We start from the raw sequence: 7852 nt of genomic DNA on the forward strand, positions 1-7852 counted from the left end.
TATTTTTGACAAAACTTTTATTAACATATTTTCATAGTTAAAATAGTGTCAAAATTTATTTTTTTGACAAATTTTAATTTTCTTTTACACATTATAACCCTAAAAAATAATCTATATTGTTGTAGTGATCGTAAGAATATGATTGTTTGGAAATGACAGTGGTTGTTAACCGCTGCAAAATGTCATCTATTTACTTATTCTGTTAAGATATAGCAGCGGATATAAAACCGCTGCCAAATATAGAGTTACACTTTTTTTTAAAAAAAAATCCGAATTTATACTAAAATATGCCAATTCTTTTATTCTTTATACGTTCTTCCACTCAGTTGCTTTAATTTATTAAAGTAACCAACAGCCAATCAAACTACAACACACGAAACAAAACAAAAATATATGCAAAAGTGTATCATTATAATAGTAATTTGAATTCAGTGCATCGATGACTGTAAACTACAAATAAAGTCACCAAAATGAAAAACTACAAATAAATATCTCAAAAGTCATTATGACAGTGAACAATTAAAGAGTATTCAGATTCCAACATTGATAATTCAAATCATTAGTGCCCGCACATCATCTTGCATGGAATGAGGTTGGTGCACTTCTCAAAGAATCCAAATCTACAGCTATTTCAGGTGGCAAATTACCTCTTTGTTGCTGGATTATGTATCTTAACAAATTTTTCATTGTCTGTATTTTTGCTTTCTCCTCTGCTACCTCTGCCTCCATTCTCTGTCTCTTTGCCTTTTCCTCTGCTGCTGCTGCCTTGAGTTCTACTGCCTCCGCCTTAAGTTTTACAATCTCTATCTAATACTCCTCAATCTGTACATCGTAGTCAGACTGTTGTGGAATGTTACGAAAACACTGATTGCGACATGGACCAAAATCGAGTCCACGAACTCTTCCTGGGTGCTCCTTTCCAAGCACTTGTGCAAGGGAATCATTCTGTGAATATGTGAGATTCGGATTTACACTAATTTAAATTCAACGGTAGTAATTGCAAAGAGAAATTTGAAAAAGTAAAGAACATGATTTACCCCAACCACACGCGCATCTTCATTCATATACGAACCATTCTTTTTTTTATGACTCATGGTCCATCCCTCTCCTCTACCAATAGGCCTTCCCTGTCGTTGCTCCTATAACAATCATCAACACACAAGGATATAACAGACAACACTATATTACCAAAAAGAAATCAACAGTCTAGAACTGAATTTAAATTAATTACTTCTTCGTGTCTCTTTCTTGCCATCGTTTTAGAACCTCCGGTATGTGTGTACAGTTGCTTTGAACGATTAATGACATTTTTTCTACACTTCTCCTACACACAAGACGACAAACATAAATGTTATCGGGATAAATTACTACACTGTTAATGGTTTTATAAGTCAGCCATGTACAACTTCAGGAAACACAAAAAAGGATAAGGTGATGAACTTTTGGTAGTAGTTTTTCCACTATCACAATAAATTCAGCATATTTAGTAGTAATTCATGACGATTTAAAATAAAATTTAATGAAATGTCAACTAAATATTTGTTACCTGTGAGTCCTCGTCCAACCGATATTGAATAAACTTTTTCCAGTGATTTGCCTCTATCCCTGCTGGCTTACGCTTGAGGTTTTCCTCAAAAGTCAGTTCTTTGTCATAAACCTTATGGAACAAATGATTTCTTGCGTTCCTCCAGGATCTTCCTATTCTTTGTACAATTTCCCGCTTTATCCTCCCTCTTCCATCGTCCTCATAGTGGAAGACTCGCTACAAGTAGTTCAGATCATAAGATAACACAATAAAGATGATAACGATATTGACATTAGTGCTTTCACACCATCATTGTAACCATTAACTTTAACTCCAAATTCATTCTACATCACAGAACTTTATACACGATTCATATAAAGAGCAAGAACACATCCAATATAAGCATGCCTAATCACCTTCAAGATATGAACCGAATCCCCCTTGCTGGACCAGCTTAGTAGCGATCAAGAATATATCACTTCTTTAAATAATGATTTTAGTTACTAATACAATCTGTTAGAACTTTTTGGCAAAGAACCCATCAAATCCTATTAAAGGAATCAGGCTGAATCTCTTCTACAATAGCTTTCTACAGGCAGGGACAACAATAACAAAGTTGAAAGGTGAATGGGTTCTTGGTCGGGAGGGTTGAGGAGGAGCATACCAATATAGTAAGATAAAGAAAACATATAATAATTAACTGCCTCAAACAGACTTACATATTATCAAAAGACACATCATTAGACATGAATAATTCTCGGCAACAAAATTCAAAGAAGTGAACAAAAAGAAACCCAACATGCACTATCCTTCTCTAATTTACCAGACTAAAACAAAAAAATAGAAAATCAAAGAAATTCACCTACTAACGGAGAATAGCAGCACAGAAAAATAGCATCCCCATAGCTAGAAAATAATTAAATAATCTCTCAACAAAAACTTAAAACCACAAAACATTCAAAATTTTAAAGTTAGGAAGGTAACGGAATCAACTTGTGCAAATGTGTTCCATATTTATTTTCTTCTGACATTTTCATTTAACCAAAAGTCATAAATAATAGCTAGTCACTCTCTAATTGTTTACAATTGGAGCAGCTTTAACATTCTCATGAGATTTATAAGTTTTATCATTATTATTGTTATTATTATTACTACAATTATTAGTTACATTGCTATACACGAAGGACCGGGTTAATTGGGGATTAAGCTATATAATAACGTGCAATGTACACTATACAAAAAAGTCCTTATAAATTTATCGATATTCTATAAAAATCTGTATGGTCGATATCATGTGTTTGCGTCTTAATCTTTTCTTGTATTGTTCATTTAATAGATAAAAAAAAAAACATTTTACACCAAGCATTGGTAACGCCTTATTATAAAAAAAAAAAATAAGCATTACCTTAACCTGGTCAAACGCATGATCCTTGGAAGCCTTGCTCATTGTCTTCCAACTTTTTTCACAAATTGGTAACTGTTGAAAATCAAACCCCAATGTCCCTAAGAACCCGCTCAATAGGCCCGCTGCCTGACCAACTTGTTGTAACTCTCTATTATGGTTTAGTACGATCTTCTTTTCAGGAGGAAGTGCTAATGCCTCCTTAACAGTCAGCTCCATACAAGAAGTCACACCATTTTCTAACAGAGGGAACAAACTTTAAATGTTAGTTTACTAAGAGAATTAGAATGCACGGAGAAGAGTAAGTACACTTTCTAAGAAACAAGCATCAAAAGAATACCTATGACATCAACAACCCAATAATCGGTGTCCTTTTTTTTGCTGTTGGCAGTGCCTTGACGTTCAACTTCATGTGCAGAAAATAAGTCGTCGACATGGTCATCGAACGACTCGACCTTATCCGCCTCCGGGTCATAGTCTTCATCTTCTGAATGGTCATCTACAACTTCATGTAAATCTGGATGCTTTGTATTTGTCGCAGAAGCTCGAGCGTCCCCAATGTCACTTGACGGAGCCAGCCGTGTTTCATTGCGCGGTGGTCAAAACGATATAGCGTTAACATGGGATTGTCGAGCACCGTTGTCGGAATGCGGAGGTGGAGGCGCTCTAGCACGTCGCTGTGCACTTGAAGTATTTCCTCCCGTATCATGCGTTCCATCCGTGTGCTAAAAACAAAGTAGTTAGTACATCAACCAATTTTTTTCAGTATTCCCACAAATTATATTGAATAAAAGTCTATCCTAAAAAGCAAATGAACATTTGAAATAAGTGGTGCATTAAATAACTCACCGGAGTAGCGTGGGTTTGATTATTACGGGCAGCTACAGTTCCGGCTGCAGTACTAACGGTGTACCGAGGTTTTCTTGGCATTTGATTATTCCTTTACACAACACAAGGTCATGAGACAATTAACAAGAGAACGACAATGTAAAACTCAATAGTGCACAATGATTATATCAATTATATGAATCAAGTTTCAAACAATATAGTACACTATTTAACAATTTTGTTGTCTGAATAGTAATAAATAAATGAAATTAATTAATCAAGAAAAGTCTGGTATCAACTTTAAAGGTGCTAATATAGGGGACAAACTTGGTGGTGTTAAAGATGACACGACAACAATTTTTTATCCCCAATAAACACTTCTCCAAGTGATGTGAGAAATTAATGTAACTGCGACCTTGATTAAATCAAAGCAAAGCGATCATTACAAAAGTTGTTAAATAGAATCATAAGACCTCTAAATATCTATCGCATTAAATTTTTCCTAAACAAGTCATGTCCAGTTTTGAGGCCTTAATCCAAAAATTGGGGGTAAGATACAGTGAATATTGATACTTATTCAACTTTTATATAGCAACAATTTTTAGAAGTAAATCTAATTAATTTTGTAAATGTTTAAATGCAAAGTAACTTGACTATCTTGCAAGTAAATTAGCAGATCATCAATGACCAAAGGGAGAAAAATTAAGTATCAGAACATGTGGGACATTGCAATTTCAGGTTCAGACAATAAAATTGTAATAATTTTAACTCAAATATATACATGCATGAGATCTCAAATATTTTAACACTAAAGACACTAAAGCAGGAATGGTGAATGATTCATTATTAATTTCATTACATATTATATATACAGGGATTATTTCTTCCTTCCTGCCCATACTACGTACCTTGGATAAAGTTCACGTTCAAGTTCTGATGAGAGCTCCTAAAATCAACAGCCTGCAAATCAGATAGACACTCAATAATTGATGTGTTTCTATTTTGAATCAATAATTCATAGGTGTTTTAGTAAAATAAAACCCTTTTAAATAAGGATAAATTTGAGAATATATTATTATAAATTAATAATATAAACTAGTCTTATTTATACTCTGCCTTAGCTTATATATGCATATGCTTGAGTTCCATTCTTCTTGTGATCCAAGCTTCTGACGTGTGTGTGTGTATATATATATATATATAGTTAAATCCAAAACCTTATATCAATATAATATTCTATTTTATTAAAATAACTCAAGTAAACAAATAAAATTGATTTTGCTGTTCAGGCAGATGAAAAAAGTTTATTGTTTCTTCCACAGTATCAACTGTTATAGAACAGAAAATGTGTACACAGAAAGTGAAGCTTGCATTATTTAATTATAAGAACTTGTAGACTCAAACTGCAGATTTCGCACCCTCTTCAACTCAAATTTTTGTTTCCATTCAGCGGCCTCAGCTTGAGCAAAAGCTTTTCCTTCAGCTACTTGCCTTAAGGCCTTCGCAACGGCCAGAAGAAGTTTAAGATAAATAATTGGGGTTGGTTGATGGATACCTGTTGATGGCCGCCGTAGATAGACAGATTGAGAAGAGGTAAAAGTAAATAAGCCTTAGTAATAAAGTGGGTGAGTATGTAAAAATATCAAAAACCAAAACCCTATTTGTGGCAGCAACTCAACTAAAGTGAGTTCAGTTTTGCATAAATTTTATTCGTAAGTTAGAAATTTGAAATTTAAAAAATGCTTTTTGTTGATATTTTGCATAGTCTACCACTTTTTGGACCTCAAATAAGATTCACTAAAGAAAAACAAGTTAATTTTTGAACAAAATTTATACATAAATTCAAAGATTAAGAAATTTGTGAGAAACAATATCAAAAAACGTTTGTACCATTCACTACTGAAACTCTTAAATAAAGATTAATTTACACCCTCATAATCCCTTGCTCTCTCTCCATTCTAATGCAAAATAAGATGAATTCAATATGTAATGTAAAATAGTTTTATAAGTATATTCAATTACATAACATTAAATTAGTAAAAAATTTTGTTCCTAACCCCATAAACTCCCATCTAGTATTCGTTCCGAATATGATAGAGCAACTGCAGATCCAAAATCCAAATTGTTTGATAAAGATACATATTAATGCAGAGTTGATTTGGTTCAAAGAAAAATATGTCATCTTAGGAGGAATAAATGCTTACCAAGTAATGGTTGAATCCAATTCCGTGTATTTGCAAGGTCTTTGTAATTCTTCAAAAATGTATCATAGTAACTAAATAAAATAAATAAATAAAACTTATTAATATGACTCAGATTCTCTACCTAATACCTGACTCAACACAAATAAATAAATAAATAAAATAAAATAAAAATCATTAAGAGATGCTTAATAATATGAGTCTAAATATATGCAATGAAAACTTTGTTATGATGATTCAAAGATCTTGGAAAAGTAACTGAATTCAATTCATCTTCACGTACAAATTAAATGCTTATCTTTGTTCTTTAGAACTATGTTGCAGGAACAACAAAAACAAAATCATAGAGCAAATGCAAAAGTAAAAGAAAATCTGTTACATAGGAGAAACCATCATCAACCTAAGCATGAAATGCAGAAAGATACAAACAACATGAATTAAATACATAAGAATGAAAAAGGAAAAATGAAGGAAAATTCATTGACCTTAGGTGACTGAGCAAAAAATATAGAGCCAAAAACTACTGTTTCAGAATCACTTCAACCCTTTAACTAAATTTAAGAGCCTTCTTCTCAATGATTAAGAAGACATGATTATTGTGCAGAGGAATAAGCTCAGTATTCGTGAAAAAATTATACGAAATAAGAATTATAAAGTGGCTCGGGGTGAAGGAGGTGCAGAGTAGGTTAAGAAGACGGGAGACAGTGACTGCTAAAATATTGGGTGATCTTTTGAAATCCTAACAACTTCATCTCAATCAGATTATTTGCCGTTTACTTAACTAGCTTATTTGATTTCAAATTTAAAATTTTAAGTTATCGGATTTGAGTAGCCCGTCTCTCCTTCTAATTAATTTAACCTTTTATATAATTAATTTATCCTTTTATTTAATTATTTGTAACTGAAAAAATTTCTTATGTTAAAAAAGTGACTGTAAATCCGGTGAATGATGGCAAATTCGTTTTTTTTTTTCCTTATCTTCAAAACAAACTTGATTATTAGTTATATTTTAAAGGTGGTTGGTCATCTATATAATAACATATTTCATCCCATATAATTGTAAACTCAATATCTCCACTCTTCTTCTTTTTAAATGTTGGGAGCCAACACCAGTCTTCTGTGAGTTTCATCAATTTCCAACTACACATTCATCCAAGTACCACAATTTTCAATGTTAGATACTAATCGCTTTTCCAATTTTTAAACTCAAATTTTCGTTGTTCTTAATTTTTCAAGTAGGTAAAAATCTCTGTAATATAGTTTTTAAACTAATTTTTTCATTCGTATGACCATACTGGTTGTTTTATCCTATTAGCTCCGTTTTTGTTTTTAAAAATAATTGCTATGCTCCAAACTAAATCTTTTAACTTTATCGCGCGAAACTCTTTAGATATTAATTGCTTCACCTAATTTTTTAAAGAGGTTTCTAAAATCTCTCCTATACAATAAGAAAACTCCAAATTTTTTAATTTTGTCACATCGTGTCAAAGTTTTTAAATTACATCAAACAATATAAATAAGCATTATATAATGTGTAATTATTTTTGTTATCTCTAACAAATCTAAGTTGTTTATCTCCCACATCAAAACCGGAACAATCAACAACAATCTATGCAACAAATAAATAAGAAAGATCTTTATGCCTTTTACACACAATCATTTTACCTCTAATAGTGTAACTTTTTTCTATAGATTCAAATTTATATTTTAAATATGCAATAATTTACAAAATAAATTGGTTTCAATTTATAAATTAATTACATTCATATTAAATTAGTTGCAATTTTAAATAAGATTTAATAGTACTAACAAATAACAACAATAGTAACAAGAAGTCCTCAAAATCTCTGTTATTAAGAAGAGGCATTATTATAAAAGATACTCAAATAAAACACA

At 31.7% G+C, this 7852-nt stretch overlaps 1 pseudogene; it reads right to left on the bottom strand.

Moving 5' to 3' along the window:
- Positions 1–573: 573 nt before the first annotated feature.
- LOC148550219 (uncharacterized) lies at positions 574–3146 on the bottom strand (annotated as a pseudogene).
- Positions 3147–7852: the final 4706 nt, after the last annotated feature.

This window comes from Arachis ipaensis, chromosome B7 (genome assembly GCF_059453495.1).
Source record: "Arachis ipaensis isolate K30076 ecotype BB chromosome B7, ASM5945349v1, whole genome shotgun sequence".
NCBI lineage: Eukaryota > Viridiplantae > Streptophyta > Magnoliopsida > Fabales > Fabaceae > Arachis > Arachis ipaensis.